The sequence below is a fragment of the Callorhinus ursinus genome, unplaced genomic scaffold, assembly GCF_003265705.2.
Source record: "Callorhinus ursinus isolate GAN/ISIS: 27379988/994484 unplaced genomic scaffold, GSC_fseal_2.0 scaffold11, whole genome shotgun sequence".
NCBI lineage: Eukaryota > Metazoa > Chordata > Mammalia > Carnivora > Otariidae > Callorhinus > Callorhinus ursinus.
In genome coordinates, this window is record NW_027397073.1 from 37,165,191 (window position 1) to 37,179,633 (window position 14,443).

The following is a 14,443-nucleotide window of genomic DNA, read 5'->3' on the forward strand; positions in this document are numbered from 1 at the left end:
GGAGCCCAATGTGGGGCTCGATCCCAGGACCCTGGAATCATGACCCGGGCCGAAGGCAGACACTTAACTGACTGAGCCACCCAGGTGCCCCCAGATGCTAAGCTTTAAGAGCTCTGTCTTGTTTGCCTTTAAAACCCTAGCTTTTAGCATAGCACCCGGTACAAGAGTTAGCTGTCAATACATGTTTATGGAATGAACGGCAAATCTCACCACCTTCATGTTCCAATCCAACTCACCTCCAAGGTTCAGCTCAGATGCCATCTCTAACCGTTGCCCCCCAACCCTCTCAGACTCCCAATATATTTTTCTGTATCTCTCCTATGGTGTATCTCATTTTGTATACAGTTATAGATATTATATATACCTATCTTAGCTCCCCAGTAAGGTCGAACTCAGAAGCTATCTTCTGGCTCAGCATGGAAACCCTACAATACATAGTTCAGAGCAGGTACTCACTCAGGTTTGTGTGAAAAACCTACCCTTTATATATACACACACACACACCCCCAGAGCAATTACCACAGTTCTTTACATACAGGAGACACTCAGTAAATATTATTGAATTAAATGCTATTTCTGATTAAGTTGTGGTGAGGCTAGTCCTCTCAAATTGCAAATGTTTGTGAAAGGCTACAAACCATTTGGGAAGAAATTGGTAAACTAAATTAAAAGTTATAAGAATGGTCATATCTTTGAATAATCCACTTCTGGGATTTTGTACTAAGGAAATAGACAAAAAAAAAAATACAAATTAGACTGAACCAAACCAACAACAAAACTGGAGGATACTATGACACACTGATATAACATAATACTATTCTACTCTAACAATAATTCTGAAGATTCCTGAAAGAGGTTTGTGACTAATGCTAAGTAAAACACAAAGTTCACATCCAGTATAGGAAAATGGGAATACTTGTGAGAAAAGCAAATATACAAAAAAAAAAAAAAACAAACAAAACCAAACAGTTATTTTGGGATGGTATTTTGCGTCATTTTTTTCCTTTCCAAACTTTCCTTTAAATGTACCATTTTTATAACAAAAATTTGCTACTGTCAACGTTCATCTTTCCTTCATGTGGCTGTATTTTCCATAGACAGTTATTTAGTGAGGACCAATGCCTAAAATTAAATTGTCTACTACATAGCTATTGCTTTAGGATTTAACTTTAGGATTCAAGTGATCTCTCAAAAGGCAGGCTGTTCTAGGTCATGAGGTATAAGGTAGAGGCATAGTGTGCAGAGTGCAGAAACCAATTTGGATACGAAGCAAGCAGCTAGACTCAGTCAAGGACGCTCAGGAAGCACACAACTGAGATCAGTCACTCAAGCAACTATCAACCGTCTCAGAAACTGTTATTAAGTAAGGAGGCTGCAACCTAGAAGGCATAGGGAGACGAAGGAGAGGATTTAAGGAATGGCTGTCTCTTGGTAAGGGGATAGGAAGTGGTGGAGAATTAGCTCATGAGGGTCTGTAAACTATGGCCCGCCAGGCAAATGCTACCTACCTGCCAGTTTCTGTAAATAAAGCTTCATTGGAACACAGCCAAGCCCATGCATTTATGTATTGTTTACGGCGACTGTCACACTACAGTGAGATGAATAGTCGTGACAGACACTGTGTGGCCCACAAAGCAGAACATATTTATGACATGGCTCTTTACAGAAAAGGGAGCATTTGTCCTGCAGTCCTAGATATAAGGAAGTTTATAAACAGACACCCTACTTAGGTACTGGGCCACCTTTTTCTATTACTTTTTCTTCTAACGTACCAGCCTAGAAGGTAGGCAACCCTAGAATTTATCATCCAAATGGAGATACTTTTGAGGGTGAAAGGGAGTACTAATGAAACTATATTCCAAGACCGTGGAAGTAAACCAGGACCATCCCAGACATGTGGGTCCCCCACCAGAAGGGCTAGTAGCACAAAAGCAGGTTGCAAAGGGCGCTCAAGGTCAGCTTTTAGGTGTATGAAGCAAGCTTGGGTGACTCTCCTTGGTGCTTTCTATTTTAATTGCCCTTAGATGCCTTTCTGCATCCCTCTGTCCCAGCTCTGGTCCTTGAGAAGTCCAGCTGTTTGGACACCACTCAGGGGTCAGGCTCTCCCCTTTCATTAGAGCAAAAGGAGAGAAGTTTACTCATCCCATTTAAATAACTTATTCCAAATCAGTACAAGTATTTTATACCTGCAAATTTCACTTGGCTTAATATCAAGACAACTCCTTAAAATGCTATTGTTTTTTTAGAATTTTAGCTCTCTCAATTTAAAAATGACCATTAATCATTGTATTTATCACCATGAAATCCAAACCAAATATAGTATATTATCCATTGATTTGAGCTTTTAATATGGACACGGTGAAGAATGAAGAATGACGTTTCTAATTTTATCATTCCAGAATGAAAGACAAAAGAAAATACCAGATATACTCCCTATTTTTTTTTTTTTGTAAAAACTTTTGATGTTGTGGGGAAAGAAGTAAAACTAAAGATGTTTAGAATACCTTTGGTGAAGTCTAGGACATTTTACATTGAGACTTCTCTGAACAATAGTAGCTCTCAGCTTTGAAACCTCGGTGGATGGCTTTCCAAATATTGCCATCTGGTGGAATTTCAGTTAATTGTTCCTTTGTTCTAGGGAGCTACTGGAGGTGAAAGAACCTTGAAGCCATTAGAGAGAGAGACAGACTCAGAATACCAGTGGGAAATAAGTGAAGGTCAAAGGATTGTGTTTTCAAACACAAACCCCAAACGAGGGGGGGGCGGGGAGAGGGGCGGGGAGAGGGCTGCTGAGTCTTTGTCTCCTTCCCAAATATGCTCCACCCTCTTGTAAAGTCTGAGCAGTTGCCTTGATTTATTATAAATAAATGAAATAAAAAAATCACTTGTTCACAAATACCATGAGATGTCCTGAGGTTACTTGGCTACATCTTAATATTCTCTCCTTCCACTTATCACTAATAATACCTCCAAAATTAAACTTCAATTGGCTTGACGATTTTTAGAGGAATTGCTGATAGCAACTAGCCCTTCATACCTATGGGAAATGAAATAGCTTGAAAAATAATGTTTTAATGGAGCATGTTGACCAGAATACTTGCTTTAATTGTAGAATGGAATTTTGAAAATAAAATGTCACAGCGGCATTAATATGTCAATTTAATCTGTAGACAAGGAATTCTACACCATTTTAGATTTACGCCTTACCTCGAGCATCCAGGCTCTCTCCCTGGCTGACGAGATGAACTGTACCGCTGAGGAGTGGGATACTGGGACAGTGAAAAAAAGAGAAAGAATACTTAATAGGATGAAAACGTAGGAGCAAAGGGTTATAATGGAGTGCGTTAGGTGTAGTTAGCAATGGAAGCACACACTGTATCAAAGTTCAGCTGGTTTTACCATAGGAGGGAGGTTAAGTTAGCCAAGCCATTGGGCTCTCAGTCTATATTTTAGATCAATTTTGAGGTTGGTTATGGTTTCTGAATATTTAGTATAATGGCAGTTTTATGCAAATATTTTTCTTCTTACCTTTCTCCCTGATAGTCTGATGTGATGAGAATTCATGTATTAGCAGATAACCCTAGGAAGCAGTCCCTCTAAGTGGGATGTCAAAGGCCAACATTAAAGTACCAATTTCCTTAAACTTAGGTTTATTTGCAGGTTTTATATCTGGTATCAACACAGGCTTATTCTTCCAGTCAGAAGAATTTTTTTTTTTTCCCAGTTAAATCAAGTTTTAAGAGAATAGGCATTCTAAACAATGCCGGGATCAAACTTCAAACTCTACACACCAACAAATGATAATTCACTTTATGTGAATTGGCTCTTGCTCTTCAAAACGTGCTCTAAGTGATAAGACAAGTACACTGATGAAGGACAGATCCAATTCTCAAGGCTAAGAAACGTATCTGAGCTCCAGGTTTTGAGGGTCCAGTGTTAGGGTGGGAAGTGGATGGTTCCTGGGGAGGCTGCTTATGGCTCAAGCAGATGCTGCTAAAAAAGACCCAAGATGCCTATGTGCATGAGCCTTAACTGGTCTTCCTGCCACCCCAAGAAACAAATTAGAAATGACTGCTGCCTTCTACCTAGGTCCTCACCCTGCCCATTATTCTTCTAAAATGGTCCTAGAACAGAAAACACAAATGCCTTTGGTGCTTGTTTTTGTTTTTTGTTTTTAAAGTCAATTGCATAAAAATATTTGTGGCAGACACAATGCAAGGTGATCTCCAGAACTATGTCTGGAGATGTTGCTGGGTGAATTTTTTTTTTTTTTTTTAAAGAAAGGAGGGAGGCATTTTATATCTTTTTTATAAGGGGTGGTGAAAAAAATGGGAACAGCAAAATGGTAGGTATGGAGAGAATAAAAGTAAAGGTAGGAGCTGATTTTTCAATGTCTTACTGTTCAGTAAGAGAGCTCAAATGTCATTTGTAAAGTTGGCTTGTTTAAAAAAAAAAAATCAGAAAATTTAGTACAGATGGTCTTAAGGACCGAACTCGGTAAGCTAACAATGTTTTCTTCTGATAGAATTTCTTCACATAATTTAGAGAAGTTAATTTCATAGGTATTTCACATCTTTCCATAACTTAATGATAGTTGATAAAAAAAAAATCAGATAAAAAAGTCTTTTCCTACCCATGTCATTTTCCTAAGTCCTTCAGTCTTCTAGCAATTAACTGAATTACAGTACAATTTTCATTTGCCGTCTTTATGGAAGTAGTACTCAGTAGCTTTGTTACTGGGGAAAGTATTGGCCACCAAGCTAGAAGAGTACAGGTTCCTAGTTTACCTATCAACTAGATAATTCACCCTTAGAACTCAGGATTGGCTATATATATATAATTGGCCTTTTTCTGTTGTCTGACAATGGCCCATTGCTTATTTTTCAACAGCTGTAATGGATCAGTTTGAAGAATGGGACCATTTACTGAAAACCCAGTAATTTCACATATTGTATCTAATTTAATCTCCTAAATCTTAATACAAATGAAGAAACTGAGGCTCAGAGTAGTGGAGCAAGTGGCCCACGTCGTGCATCGAGAAAGTGACAGTTTCTGGGAGTCGGATGGACTCTAGTGTCTACTCCATCTTTCATCCACACCATCCCACTGTAAAAGCCAGGTCTTCGCTATAGATTTGAATCCCCCCGGGAAGTCTTTGCTCTGCTCCTGGCATCTAAGTGCTTGATAAGGCACAGCCTTGCAAGGGCAGAAGCATGGGCTCCCTACCAGTGGGAAGTGGGGGTGGGGGGCGCAGAAGGTAAGGTAGTTTTGTCTATGATGTTGGACAGTGGCAAAGCAGTTCTTCTCTGCAAGTCTCTTTATATGAAAATTAAAAATGGAGCATGGGGGACGCCTGGGTAGCACCGTCAGTTAAGTGGCCAACTCCTGGTTTCTGGCTCAGGTCATGATCCTCAGGGTGGTGAGACTGAGCCTACCTCTGGCTCCATGCTCAGCTCAGAGTCTGCTTGAGATTCCCTCTCGGGCTCCCTACTCCTCTTCCCCCTGCCCCGGCTCCCTCTCCCCCTCCCCCCTATGCTCCCCCCCCATGCTCTCTCTCCCCTCCCTTCGTGGTCTCTCTCTCAAATAAATAACTCTTCAAATAAAAAATGGAACATGGTATAAATATAAAATATAAAGCTGTGAAAAACATAGAAAATCTTTGAGACCTGGGGCCTGGCAAAGAGTTCCTAGCCTTGACACCAAAAACAATCCATAAAAGGAATAAGTAAATTAGACTTTATCAAAATTAAGAACTTTTGTCCCTGTGAAGTAGATGCAAATAATGAGGAACAAATTAGGAGAAAATATTTGCAAACCACATATCTGACAGAGGACTAGTTTCTAGAATATATAAAGAGCTCTGAAAACTCAACAGTAAAAAAAAATGAATTGGAAAATGGGCAAAAGACATGAATAGACATTTAGCTGAAGAGGATATATAGTCAATTAGCACATGAAATTATATTTAACATCATTAGACATTATGTAGGTGAAAATTAAAGACCATAATGAGATATCACTATACACTTAGCAGAATGGCTAAAAAAGAGACAACATGAAACACCCATGAGGAACTAGAGCCCTCACATTACTTGTGAGGATGTAAGATGGTTCTGCTACTCTGGCAAACTTTTTTTTTTCTTTTTTTTAACATGCAACTACCATACAACCCACCAATTGTACATCTTGGCATTTTTCCAGACAAATGGAAATTATGTTTATAGCAGTTTTTTTTTTTTTTTAACAGTAGCCAAAAATCAGAGACAACCCAGATGTCCTTCAATAGGTTAATGGTTAAGCCAACTGTGGCATATCCTTTTACCATGGAATGCTCCTTAGCAATAAAAAAGAACTCCCGAAACACACAACAACCTGGATCAACCTCCAGAGAATTATCCTGAGTGACAAAAGCCAGTCCCAAAAGATCATATACCACATGATTACATTTATCTAACAGTCTTGAAATGAGAAAACTGTAGAAATGGAGCACAGATTAATGGTTGCAGGAGTAGCGGGGAGCAAGGGAGGAGTGGTGGGAGGAGGGGGTGATCGTAAAAGGGCAACACTAGGCTTGAACATGTATCCATGTCAATATCCTGGTTGTGACAAATTCGTAAGATACTACCATGGGGGGGAGGGGAAGGGACTCAAGGGCATATGAGAAAGCTCCATATGGTTTCTTACAACTACATGTTCACGTACAATGATCTAAAAACATAGTTTAATTTAAAAAAAGACTGGACAGCAATTACAATTGAGCAAGAATCTCTTATTTTCTTACTTTTCCAGAGAGCAACAAAAGCCCCGAGACAGTGGGCAAGATGGGGTTGGGAATTTGCCCAACAAATTTGTACAGATCCAAGAAAAACTATTTCACCCAGTCTTGCCGATCTGAGAATTCTCTGCTGCTATCACCTTTCTTCCACATCAACCTTTCTAAACTTTTACTAAAAGTCAAAATAGATACAAATACACCAAAAACTAGAAGTAATTTCTAAGTAGCAGTTTGATAGGGATCCCTGGTACCTTCGAGTTGATGCTATGCAAGAATTTCCCCACATTTTCACCCTTATTGGTCCAGGACTAGCATTTCATCCCGCGTTGCTCTTGTGGATGACAAGGGAGGTGTTCTGTATTCTGAGCTGGGTCACACTAAGGAAGAGCATGACTGTCCCCACCTCCACACAAAGAGGAGCGTGCAGAGTCTTCTTTCACATTAGGAAAAACCATGTTGACTTTTACTCTTCCTGTTTTGAGCACTGGGCAGCTCCTCAGAAAGCCAGCCCCTTTCTCTGGTTTGCAGGCTTTAACTAAGACCACCAAGTATCTTTGTTAGCCAGAGTCATGACATGGCCACGCTCTTTAACAAAGCACATTCTCTGTTACTACAAAAGTCCATTTCCCCCTCGTCCTCTAGACATTTCAAATCCTCTTTCTTTGGACAAACTCGGAATCTGGCCTCCCACATGTGGAGCATAAAACATCTGTCCTAACTTGAGAGTCCCCCTCCTAAAGAGGCTGCTTCCATGTCTGGCCGTAAAGCCATAGGCGCATAAGAGATACCAGAATGAAGAAAGGGTTGTAGAGATTTTCCATTCAAGCCCACCACTGAAAAAAGATCTGGCTCTTTCTTCAGTGCTGTGTATTTAGCCAGCAACATTTCTGACTAATGCAAGGTGAAAGGGTCCTCCTCACAGAGAGCAGAACCCCTGTTTCTCCAGTTGCTCCCGGCTGCTTTTCGAAGAAGGGAACCCTGCTGGGATGTGAACTGAGGTTTTCCCCTCAGGAGATCACTGAGCGCTCTTTGGACCTTCAAAATGAGCTGTATCCTGAATTCCAAACTCCCTGTGGGTGCTTTCAGATACTGAATCACTCCAGTTACAGAAGACATTCTTTAGTATGGGAATGCCACAGCTTTCTAGGAAGAAAGCTGCTTATCAGCATGAACACAAGGTCACAGGCTATTAATCCTCAGGCTGATCCTACTCTATAGTAGTCTTCTGGAGAGCCCCCCTCCGCCGAGCACCACCTCAATTAGTGGCCTCGGTTGGGTGGGTTGGGCTCAGAGCCCTCCCCAGGGCAGCAGAGGGAGGCCAACAGCCTGCCTGGTTCAACTGCCCCAGGGGACTAGAGGGACGCCTGCCGGGAAGCAGAGAGCTGAGCACACACCAGGGAAACCAAAACCAAATGAGATTATCTGGCAAGTAAAGCAGGTCAAATTACACTGAATCTTGGGCACTGAGTATGGTACAATGCATTCCACTCCTTAAGCAAGCCAGACTACAAAATGACCCATACTGTATATTTAAGGGCTTTGAAAAATTACAGCCAGCTGATAAAGGGATTTTGATGGCATAAAGAATGGTAATGATGTTATAAACTTTTGGTCGTGTGATTTAGGCTTCTGTAAAAATAAAGTATAATCCCCCCAAACTGTCTAAAGTCATAGCTATAATAAAACAGAAATTCAGTTATTTTCATACAAACTGAGCCTCATCCCCCTCTTAGAATCCTCCTTTATCCATCTGTTACTTCCCATGCGAACCAGGATTAAAATAATTTGAGATTGCCCTTTCTATTCTAGAATATCCGCCGTGAGAAAGGCACAAAAGATTAAGAAGACAGACATGAGACAAACTATATGAGAAATACCATGTGCATTGTCTGCGAATGTTTTTAATGATTACTTATCCTTGTATCGGTTTTTAATCAGAGATCCCTGAAAATAGTTGGAATAGAAGAATGGCTTTCCTCACAAGTACGACTGATAATGAAATGTAGCAGAATGTTCATGAAGCAGGAAAGTAGCCCAGTAAATGGGATCAGATTCCCTTTAAGAGCCCAGTGTCCAAATTTAGCGTTCAGGTTATAGTGGAAACGAAATCCTTGCTTTACATGTGGCCTATCTTTATCGTCTTATTCCTTTGACCATCCAAAGAAGAAACACAGGAATAGAGTAGAATTGTTGAAAGGGTAATGGGAGATTTCAATAAGACTTTGGCTGTGGCAGGAGGATTCTTAGGACGCTGGGTAACCAGGGTTGCTAAGACCTCCCTCAAAAGATGGATAACCACTGTCCAAATGTAGTGTTGTGTGGGAAGGTTTTCAGACTCACATTTTCAGTAGTCCGTTAAAAGTGTTAAGGGGATGGAATTTATTGAGATATTCAGGATTATCTACATAGCTTCTACCCCTGAGTTTTCTGTTGGGGCTAGTGTGCATCCTAAAAATGCTCATGTGATAACCACCCACATTATTTTTGGGGGGCCTGCTGTGGGGTCTTACAGAAGAGTCCCACTTACAAAATGTTCGGGGGCTGGATCAGTAACTATTTGATGGGGAAATTTATGCTGAATTCCACTCACCTGGGAAATAATCTAGTGCTGCTTCAGAGCAGAAGCATCAATTATATTGTCATGGATAAAACTTGAGTGGGAGGTGGGAACAAAACCCCAATCTATTATGGGAAATAAATCCAGGCAAAATACCTGTTTTTTTTTAAAAGATTTTATTTATTTGACAGAGAGAGCACAAACACGGGGAGCGGCAGGCAGAGGGAGAAGTAGACTCCCTGAGAGCAGGGAGCCCGATGTGGGGCTCGATCCCAGAACCCAGAGATCGTGATCTGAACCAAACACAGCCGCTTAACTGACTGAGCCACCCAGGCACCCCCCCCCCCAAAACTTGAAATGTTCGGTAAAACCTTCTCTTTCCAGGGCGCCTGGGTGGCTCAGTCGGTTAAGTGTCTACTTTTGGCTCAGGTCATGATCCCAGGGTCCTCCCGCTGAGCAGGGAGCCTGTTTCTCCCTCTCCTTCTCCCCCCCCCCCCCCCCTCATGTTTACTCGCACTCTCCCTCAAATAAGTAAAATCTTAAAAAAAAAACCAAAACACCCTTCTCTTTCCATAATTATACAGGTCTATAGCTTTTTTCTTTGTAGTTTTATGGGTTATTAACAAATATGACATGCACATACACCATCTATTCATTTTCTTCACTGCACAGCCTGGCATTGGGATTGGCGACTGATGACCAGCTGGGCTGATCTTTCCACACTGGCTTTGTGGTTTTTGGGGAGACACTGTAAGCAATCTCTGCACAGTAAGATTTGTTGCAGATCAGCAGCACTCCAAGCTCCTTCGTGTTGTGGACTAGAAACTTCCGGAAGCCCCTGGGCAGGATGTGCTTTGTCCTGTTGCTCCATCCAACAATGTTGGATGTCATTGGATCTCCTTGGTACCCTATTATCAGTACCTCTGAGATTCCCCCCAGTTGTGCTCAATTTTTACATATAGGTCTGATTTCATCTGCCAGATGAAATTCTTGGTCCTCTTTTTAATGTTGGGCTTCACCAGAGACCTGAGGGCAGCCATGACGCTGAATAGGAGATGGCGGCCTCCTCTGCAGGCAGCTCCAAGGTGGAGTATAGCACTTCATTTTGTAAAATTGTTTCACATAGATCATCTCACCCAATCTTAATTCTTTCTCCACGGGTTTACTGTGTTTGCCTTTTGGCTAGCTGCCTTTTGCTCCTTTCTCTTCCTTAGGAGCTCTCATCTGATACAGATGGAGTTAGAGCCATCTAATTTTTTCCCCGATGATCCCTCTCATTCTCTGCCTCCCAAGGAGCCCTTTTAGACATTGCCTCCTGGTCAGCTCACTCCCCACTGCAAAGAAATTAAATAATAATGGGATGCCTGGGGGGGCTCAGTTGGTTAAGTGTCTGCCTTTGGCTTGTGTCATGATCCCAGGGTCCTGGGATGGAGTTCCACATCAGGCTCCCTGCTCAGCAGGTAGTCTGCTTCTCCCTCTGCCTTCCCCCCCACCACCCCACTGGCGCTCTTGTGCTCGCTCGCATGTTTCCTCTCAAATGAATAAAATCTTCAAAAAAAAATTTAAATACTAAGGGATAGATTTTGTCTGTTAGGGTTGAGATTTAGAGGGCCACAAACCAATACAATTTCTAAGTTTTGTCCCCATTGAGAGTGCATGCTCCAATCAATTGAACAACACATCACAGAGTATCTCTGGGCTGAGATGTAGGAATACAATAATGAGCAAGGTGGGCCTTACCCTCCTACTTGGTCAGTTACAAATCCTTTTTTTGCATAACCCCAGGAAATAAAGAGTAATCATGGGAGCTTGTTCATTGTAGGAGATCACATAGCTGATAAAGGACAGAGCTGGGATCCAAACTGTGGTCTTCTGAGTCCACATGCTTTTCCTAAAGGTTCATTTTGACCCATTTTCCCTTTTTCTTCCCTTATGTCAGGCTTTCTTTGCATATTAAAATTTCGTATTTTTGAAGCAACAGAACACCAAATTTCGATCTTCATAAAGTGTTTTTTATATGAAGTTCCTAACCATTCATTTGTTCAGCATTGGTTGAGCACCTAAGAACAAGTTACCACTTTGGTGCAGCTAGTATGTGTCAGGTGCTGTCTTAAGTATGTTACCTGTATCAGCTCATTTACTTCCCACAGTAACCCTCTGACGGAGGAGATTTCTTATCTTACAGATACATGAACAGAGGCTTGTGGCAGGGCTGGGAATTTGGACTGCAGAGCTGGAGCTCATGAACACCGTGTTATGCATCGAGTATATCCTAGATGCCCTAAATGCTGGGTGTCTAAAGTGTGAGCAATATGCAGTGCACCAGCGAGGAGCTCAGAGACGCACTAGTAACTATACCATGAGGCCGTGAAGGCAAACACATGGACAGGAAAGTGAAGAACAAAAGGGAAAAACTTAGGACTGCTGTTCCTTTGGAAGATATGTAGGATTTGAATGCCATTTGTTTTCTCCTCATTCTGAAAATTAGAGGAAAATAAGTATTTTCTCTCTCAGGTTCCTTCATGGCAGTGCTTTTCAGATTTTGAGTCAGCAGAGAATCTTAAAATTCATATTATTCAATAAGCCAGGGTGGGGTCTGAGATTCTGCCTTTCTAGAAATTTCTACATGCTGCTGGTCTGGGGACCACACCGAGTTGCAAGGCACACGATCTGCTCTTCCCACAGTCTGCTATGTGGTACTTGGTCCTGCACTTAGTCAGAAGGGCCGGCCACTCAGATGATCCCAAATGAAATAAAGTCTTTTATAGCTCACACTCTGCTACCAGGGACGGACCAAAGCAAAATTAAGGAGCTAAAGTCCATTCTTGGAGCACATTTTCCCTTGCTTCTCCTCTCTCCCCCACATCCCTAGCCCGTCAGTGATCATGTACTCATCCAGAGTTTCAGGTCCTTAGGGAAAGTTCTCTGCTTTCCAAGATGTTAGGTACTTAATTAACCCACCTGCGTAAATGCGTTAGGGAGTGTTCATCACAAACATGTTATTTCTTCTCTGCTGCCCTAAATGGCTGGTTCTGGGTCTTGTTACTCTGGCACCCTCAGTGAAGCCACTTACCCTCCCTTGCATAGAGAACAGACTCAGCTGAGTTTACCACACATACATCCAGGGTGTTTGAGAGATAGGAGGATGCTCAGATGAACTACCAAGTAGTCTCTCTAAAGCAAAAAAGGAGCAAAAAAACTTAAGAAATTTGCAAAAGCGGGGCGCCCAGGTGGCTCAGTCAAGTGTCTGCCTTTGGCTCAGGTCACAATCCCAGGGTCCTGGGATCGAGTCCCGCATCAGGCTCCCTGCTCAGCGGGGAGCCTGCAGCTCCCCCTGCTTGTGCTGACAAAAATTTTTTTAAAAATAAGTTTGCAAAAGCTAAATATTTCAGTAAACCCTAGTACACCTGAACTATCATTCTGCCTACAAGTAGCAGGTTAGGCTTTTGAGATTGCCAGTGCTTTCCAACATCACTCCCGGACAAGTCCTAGAGGACCTCTTGAGGTGCACTTGCATTTTCAAACTGGGGGAAACCAAGGGACCATCAATGCCAGAATATTAAGAGTCCTCATCTGTGGTGGGATGTGTACCCAAAATGGATTTAATCAACCAATTTTTTGAAACCCCATACATCTTTCCACGGGAAATAGGAGGCTGTTACAATTTAATGGCTTTAGGAGTTAAAGGGACCTTTGAGGGCTGCTTGGGGGAATCCAACTATCATTTGTAAACCTGCCTGCAGTAAAGAGCATTGCACCTGGAGTAAAATTCCCTGGGGCTGAGGTTTTCCCCCTTATGTGACCGTGGGTATACCATTTAAACTCTGGGCTCCAGTTCTTAGTTTTCTGTCAAGTACAGTTAAGAGTGTTGCTGCTGTGTGTAAGAATTCTTTAGCTATTGCAGATTTCTGTGTAAATGGAAAATACTTTATGTTCATCACTATTGGAACACATCTTGTCAATTGGATCGGAGTATTAGTTATGGGATGAGGAAACGTCAAAGTAGAATCAACCCTAGGGAAAACCAATGGCTTAGAAAGAATGGGAGAGAATGCCCGTCTGAAGGGATCTTGTGGACCTGGCCTTGAGCATGACCCTCACTGGCCCTTGTGAAGCCTATTTGTTGCCTCTTCTGTAGTCTGTGACCTCAGCAAACCCCATGGCTTGACCACCATGTCTAAAGGTTGGCAGTGGAAGGGATGGGGGGGGCAGAGAAGAAAAGGATAAAACTATCTTTTGATGAAAATAGAACCTTTCCTGTTAGCTTTAAGGTTGAATGCTAGTGAGCTCAGATTGTTGCAGGGATTTCATGCTTTATAGACATTGTACATAATGCAGGGTTTTAAGATTCTTTTTTAAAAAGGTTTTATTTGACAGGGAGAGACACAGTGAGAGAGAGAGAACACAAGCAGGGGGAGTGGGAGAGGGAGGCGCAGGCTCCCCGCGGAGCAGGGAGCCCGATGTGGGGCTCGATCCCAGGATCATAACCTGAGCCAAAGGCAGACGCTTAATGACTGAGCCGCCCAGGTGCCCTTGGTTTTAAGATTTTTATTTCTTTCAAATCTTCTGGGTCTTCCCTAGAGAAGCGAGTTTTTGTGCCTTCTTGTTCCTCCCCATCCCACAAGGTGCTTCCTTTTTTGCTCCCCATGGGGAGCGCTAATGCATCCCCTAGCCTTCCCAGGAGCACCATGTGCCTGAGTGCCAGGAAAATGCAGGGCTCTTGTTTCTGCCTGTATTTGGGGGCAGCTCAATACAAGGCACTGCTGGACTGGGTCAGTAGGCCCGCTTTTTCCACATCTTCCCTTCTCTCTAACAGGGTAAGATATAGGATCTCTCTACAGCCCAGGCCGATGGATAGGGAGAGGATGGAACGCTAACAACTACATACATGGGGAAAAGTGAACTCAGCAGCGTATCCGAGCGGATGCTCTTTAAAATGGGCTTGCTCTGCCAAAACTCACACTACGTGCATACTTTGAGCTACAGGTGCATTCTTCCTATGTGAAACGCAAGTTTGAATCTTACCGCTACTTCCGCCTACTGCAATTCAAATAATTCAATGTGCTAACGTACTATCAAAATGATGTGTTTTCCTCGTGTGTTGAAAACCT

The 14,443-nt window shown here is 42.3% G+C and overlaps 1 protein-coding gene across 2 annotated transcripts in view; it reads right to left on the bottom strand.

Annotated features, from left to right (window-relative positions):
- Positions 1–14,443, bottom strand: part of MAPRE2 (microtubule associated protein RP/EB family member 2) — a 159,409-nt gene that overhangs the window by 130,377 nt on the left and 14,589 nt on the right. For both annotated transcript variants that reach the window (XM_025886361.2, XM_073898350.1), the window contains exon 2: positions 3,208–3,269. The gene's annotated coding sequence lies outside the window, so the exon portion shown is untranslated. The remainder of the gene's footprint in view (positions 1–3,207; positions 3,270–14,443) is intronic.